Source organism: Vanellus vanellus (genome assembly GCF_965231255.1).
Source record: "Vanellus vanellus genome assembly, chromosome: 27".
NCBI classification, from domain to species: domain Eukaryota; kingdom Metazoa; phylum Chordata; class Aves; order Charadriiformes; family Charadriidae; genus Vanellus; species Vanellus vanellus.
In genome coordinates, this window is record NC_138932.1 from 2,463,558 (window position 1) to 2,469,637 (window position 6,080).

A 6,080-nucleotide genomic window follows, 5' to 3' on the forward strand; every position below is an offset into this window, starting at 1 on the left:
GTGGGTATGGGGGACCCACGGGGAGACCTGGGGTGGGGGGGGACCAGCAGTGGCTGGACGTTTGCCTTTTTTGCTGCGGAGGCTGCCGAGAGTGAAAAATGGTAGTTTTGAGGATAGATTGTGTAAGGAAACAGAGAGGGCCAAAGTGTGTGGGGCATTTGAAGGGGTTCCAGGAGGCAGTGAGGACCAGCATGACTTTTCTGCCCTGGCACCTTTGCTGTGGGAGCAGTGGCTGGACGTTTGCCTTTTTTGCTGCGGAGGCTGCCGAGAGTGAAAAATGGTAGTTTTGAGGATAGATTGTGTAAGGAAACAGAGAGGGCCAAAGTGTGTGGGGCATTTGAAGGGGTTCCAGGAGGCAGTGAGGACCAGCATGACTTTTCTGCCCTGGCACCTTTGCTGTGGGAGCAGTGGCTGGACGTTTGCCTTTTTTGCTCCAGAGGCTGCCAAGAGTGAAGCAGACAGATTGAAAGAAAGGGAGATTAAGTGCTGCGAGGTTCTGGGGAGATCGAGGAGGGTCTCGGGAAGCATCTTGACAGTGAAAAGAGGGGTGTCTGTGGGGGCTGAGGGACTAAAGAAGGCTTGGGGATGACGAGGGGGAACTCGGGTGATGCTCTGAGCGGAGTACGGATGGTCTCAGGTGGCAGGGCACTGAACGCGGGAATCCTAGGTAGCGTAGAAGAACAAATGAGTGCTCTATGGCTCAAAGATGGCCCCACCTCAAGAGCTACAAGATGGATGTGGAGCGCAGGGAAACTCTCGGGAGTCAATGTGACTGGGAGAAGAAATGACCAGAGGGAGTCGGAGGGACAGAAAAATGATTGGGAACACAATGATTAAATCCAAACAGATTAAACATGTCATTGGAGGGCCAGAGAACTAATAAAGACACAGCTCGAGGGAAGAGAGGACGGAAGGACTGGGCTGGGTCTTGAAGAAGAGTACGGGAACACCTGACCGCCAGAGTCGCGAGGTTCAGACTGGACCCCCTTGCTTTCTAAACTCCTCCTCAGAAAGGAGTCTGGGTGGATCCAGTCTTAGCCTCTGACCGTAAATAAAAAGTTCGGACCCTGGGTTCTGTCACAAAGTTGGTTGAGTAACGGCTCAAGCTGGGTGCCTCCAAAGAGGGACCCCGTGGTTTCTTTTCCTGTGCTTTTTAAAGCCTCACAGTCTATTGCGTAAGCTATTCGTGCACATGTTCACGTGACGAGCGTGTCTCTTGACCGATCAAATTGTTCAATGGTAACTGGAGTTTTAGTGTAGGCGATTTTACCTTCTTACGCGGTTTCAGGATCTCTTTGTCTCACCCGTCGATGCATCTCATCCGTCTTCTGCTGATTCTGGGCAGAATGGTCCCTTTCTTCATTTTGAAGAATTATAGCTTCCCCTTGACCGTAAGTCACTCAAATTCCTAATGTTAAGTATACAGTCTTCATTATTATTACTTATACAATTTCATTAAGTTAGTTAAGTTACAGTCTATCAAAGTCATGCACAACTACTAGCTGTTCTTCTTGCGCTAAGAAGGAGTTCGGCCAAAGTTTCCTACGTTGCTAAGTTACATATTGTGGTCTAAGGCTTCGCCGACCTAACTATGCACACTAAGGAAAACTTTGGTTTCCCGCACTGGGTCACGGATATGGGCTCAGGAACTCTTCCGAGGGAATGAGAGGGGTGTGAGGTCCGCGATAAAGCTAAAGGTGCGCTGAGAGCGTGATAAAGCTAAAGGTGCGCTAACCCTGAAATCATCTGTAGGCGTTGCGACATGGTGAGAGGGATCCCGAATGGGCCAGAGAGACCAAAAAAAGACTCAGGGATGCAAGGAGGGAGTCCGTAGAGGCCGGGGACCAAACGGAAGCGCGCTAGATGGCAGAGTGGACAGTAAGAGAGCATAAAAGATGTAGAAGGAAAATCTAAAAGGCGAGGGCGCTAAGGAAAGACAAGAAATAATTAAAAATAAAGACAGCAAAGGAGATAAAAGTTGACAGAAAATCTTCAGAGCAGCCGTGATTAAAGGATCAAGGAAAAAATTAGAAAATAGTAATGGCAAACTAAAACGGAGACATAGAAAGAAAACTTAAAAAGCCATAGCACTAAGGAAAGACAGTAATTTTTAAAAGATGCCAAAAAGACTAAAAGTAGGCACAGCAGGAACATTTTAAAAGTGATAGGCGGAGGGGAAGTAAAACCAAAGATTAATAGCAAACTAAAACAGATGTAGAAAGAGAATTTTAAAAGTGACGGCACTAAGGAAAGACAAGAAAATTAAAAGAGACGCCAGCAGTGAGTTGGCTACCAGGCTCAGTGCCCAAAATGCAGCAGGCCAGAGAGAGAAAAGGCAAGAGGAAAGCAGGAGGGGGGACAGAGGGACATAGAGAAGAGGTGTGGGATAAGGAGCCAGAAAACAGGACATTGCAACCAGGAGAGGAGCTGGCAGCGGGACAGCCGTGACTGACGGGCACTTCCGGTATTCTGGAGGACCGTGGGGGCCATAGAGATCAACGTCGGAGGACTGACGGGCACTTCCGGTATTCTGGAGGACCGTGGGGGCCATAGAGATCAACGTCGGATGACTGACAGGCAGTTCCGGAGTGCTGGAGGGCCGCGGGAACATAGAGACGGACTACCGGAGGACTGACGGGCACTTCCGCGCGGCTCCGGAGTGCGGTTAGAGTCCGTACCGGAGCGCTGATGGCCTCTCTCGAGGCCGGGCGGGACAGCCGTCGCTGCGGGCGCGTGGGACGGAGGCTGCTCCGGGTGGCGGGGAGCCCGCGGGAGCCCCGCCGCTGCCGCTTCGCCCTCGGTCGCTGCTCTCTTGGGGCCGACCCGGCCTCTGGGAGGCCGCGCATGCGCCCGAGTTGCACAGCCGACTCTTCGTGGCCGGGCGGCAGCGCCTAGCGCGCCACTGCGCATGCGCGGCTCCCAGGCGGGCGGCAGTGCCCCATTCGTCATGTGGCCCTGAGCGCTCATCAGGGTGATGAGCGCTGACCGGTCTCAGCCCGGTTTGTTCCACGCAGACCCGGAATGGGGGGAGTTTGGGGTATTTTTGGGTGGTGGTGACGGCTCCCACTCTGTGGGCATGGTCCCTTCAAAAAGGATAGAGGGAAGGCAAGATTTTAAATCCTTTCTATAAAGAGGCATTCTTTGCATTTTAAAAACATTATATAGCGTAGACGTTTACAATTACGTATCCATTTACGCATATATATTTAGGGAATCTATATTATCTGTTTACATTTATATAGAATACCTGTTTAGACATATTTCGGGACTATATATAATCTATTTACTCTTATATAGAATATCTGTTTAGACATATCTATTCCAAATTATATATTAACGCTTATTCATAGAATGGTTTAGGTTGGAAAGAACCTTCAAGATCATCGAGTTCCAACCCTCCCTGCCCTGGGCAGGGACCCCTCCCACCAGCCCAGGTTGCCCAAGGCCACGTCCAGCCTGGCCTTGAACACCTCCAGGGATGGGGCCTCAACAGCCTCTCTGGGCAACCTGTGCCAGTGCCTCACCACCCTCACAGTGAAAAATTTCTCCCTAATGTTCGATCTGAACCTGCCCTCTTCCAGTTTGAAGTCATTCCCCCTCATCCTATCGCTACATGTCCCAGTAAAAAGTCCTTCCCCAGCTCTCTTGTAGGCCCCCTTTAGGGACTGGAAGGCCGCAATAAGATCTCCCCGGAGCCTTCTCCAGGTTGAACAGCCCCAACTCTTTCAGCCTCTCTTCACAGGGGAGGTGCTCCAGCCCTCGGATCATGCTTGTGGCTCTCCTCTGGGCACGCTCCAGCAGGTCCATGTCCTTTTGTTGGGGATTCCAGAGGTGGAGGCAGTACTCCAGGTGGGGTCTCACAAGAGTGGAGCAGAGGGGCAGAATCACCTCCCTTGACCTGCTGGCCACACTTCTTTTGATGCAGCCCAGGATACAGTTGGCTTTCTGGGCTGTGATCGCACACTGCTGGCTCATGTTGAGCTTCTCGTCCGTCAGCACCCCCAGGGCCTTCTCCTCAGGGCTGCTCTCCAGCCATTCCCCGCCCAGCCTGGAGTTGTGCTTGGGATTGACCCGACCCAGATGTAGGACCTTGCACTTGGCCTTGCTGAACTGCATGAGGTTGGCTTGGGCCCACCTCTCCAGCCTGTCCAGGTCCCAGAACATCTAATTAACTACCTGTTTAAACATATTTAGACACTTTAATATCTGTTTATAAATAAATCTTTTAAAAAATCTTTTTCTATTCTAAAAACCTTTATGTAACACAGAATAGTTAGAGATACAGGTTTTTATTTTGAACTCCTATTTCCAAACTACCCATAAAATTAGCACAAACAAACAGAAGAGAAACACTGGACCCTAAAGAACGTAGCAGGCAGCTCTTAATTTATCCAAGAGGAAAGTTCACTCTTTTACCCAAAAGGAAGACATTCCTCACTACCTGGGCACCAATTCGGGAAGGAGTCACGCTCTCCTTAACTGCAATTCTGCACCCCATCTTCCACGGTGGCCACAGGTTTCCCTTTTCTGCGGGTTTGAGGCGGCGTACCTGTAGCACCCCTGAACTCACAAATGTTTCTCCCCGCTCCCCCAGCCCCATGCGTGCTATTACCTGAGCAGCCGACGGAATCAACCCTGCAGGATTTTCCTCCCAGGATGCACAAGGGGCCACTGGGAAAAGAAGAGGCAAGAAGTTAACCTGTTTGTCACAGCCAGCCCATGGGGAGAAGCCGGGGGACCCCCAGCCCACCTCTGCCCTCAGAAGCGGGGCCCAGACAGGCACCTGGTGTGGATTTAACCCCCCAGGCAAGAGGCTGGGGTCCTCACCTGCAGAAGGACCACTCGTCTCCTGACTGCTCGTGGCTCCTCAGTGGACACAGCCTGGCCTGTGCCCGACCGCTCCCTCTGACAAGCTCCAGCTACTTTCAACGGTCTGGGCTTTTGACAAGGGCATCCTTCAACCGCTGCCATAACTGGAGTATTGTGATTAAACACCACAGCTGTACACGATATAACTGTTGATTAGTTTGTATGACTAATTAAACTTAAGTAATTACTTAAAAAAACAAAACGGCTCACTTACTGCCCATTTCCGAGCCCAAAACCCCAGCTCCTGGGCCTGCTCTCAAGCCCCAAAGACGCAGGACTCGACCCCTGCTTCTCACCCCAAAGCCACACAACTCCGCCTGTTTCGCAGCCCCAAAACCAGCTCCGGCAGCCTGCTTTCCAGCCCCAGGGGCAGAGGACCTGCCCTCCATTTCGGGCCCCCAAAACCAGCTCACCCCTCTGCTTCCTCACTCCCTCAGCAGCCCCCGCGGGCGATGCTGAGGGCACATCCACCCCACAGCCCACCACCCCCAGGGCCCACAGGCACTCTTGGGGAGCGCTGGGCAACTACGGAGGGCCCGGCCCCACCTCTCTGCGGGGCAGCGCCAGCACGGCCCGGGCACCGCTTCACTATCACCCTTGCGGGCTTCATTTCTCCGGCACCACCAGCCCCGCACCCACCAGGCCGAAGGGACCCCGCGGGGAGCCGGACCCAGCCACGCCCGCTCCGAGCCTACAGTGCTTCCCCGTTCCCCCAGACCCCTCAGGCCCCCCGCTCACCTTCCCGTGCTCCAGCTGCCTCACGACGTGCTCGGAGCGCGCCGCTCCGACTTCGAGCTGGACGCCATTTTCCTCCGGCCCCCATCGCTTCCGGAGCTCCCACGATGGCCCGCCCACGCCGCGAGCGCATTGGCCTCCGCCCGCACTCCTCCTTGGAGCCCCGCTCCACTGGTCTGGCATCGCGTCAATCCACGCCACGCCCCACCCAACGAGGCGAACTGACCAATCGAAACGCGGCGCTCGCGCTGTGATTGGCCCGCCCTCCCGCCCATCCGCCCCGGAGCGGTTGCCATGGTGAAGAGACACCTGCGGCGACGTGCGGAAAAAAACAAAAAAAAACCAAACAAAAAACAAACACACCCCCCCACACACCCCCAAGCTGTTTAATATCTTTATCAAGGATCTGGATGAGGGGATCGAGCACTCTCAGTAAGTTTTCAGATGACACCAAATTGGGTGGGAGTGTTGATCTG

The 6,080-nt window shown here is 53.3% G+C and overlaps 1 long non-coding RNA gene across 1 annotated transcript; it reads right to left on the reverse strand.

The window, feature by feature from the left end:
• Nucleotides 1–4,107: 4,107 nt before the first annotated feature.
• On the reverse strand, nucleotides 4,108–5,723 carry LOC309681964. The gene is made up of 3 exons (XR_014270084.1): nucleotides 5,608–5,723; nucleotides 4,828–5,000; nucleotides 4,108–4,671 (listed from the first exon to the last, which is right to left on the reverse strand). It is a non-coding gene; the product is annotated as an uncharacterized lncRNA (long non-coding RNA).
• Nucleotides 5,724–6,080: the final 357 nt, after the last annotated feature.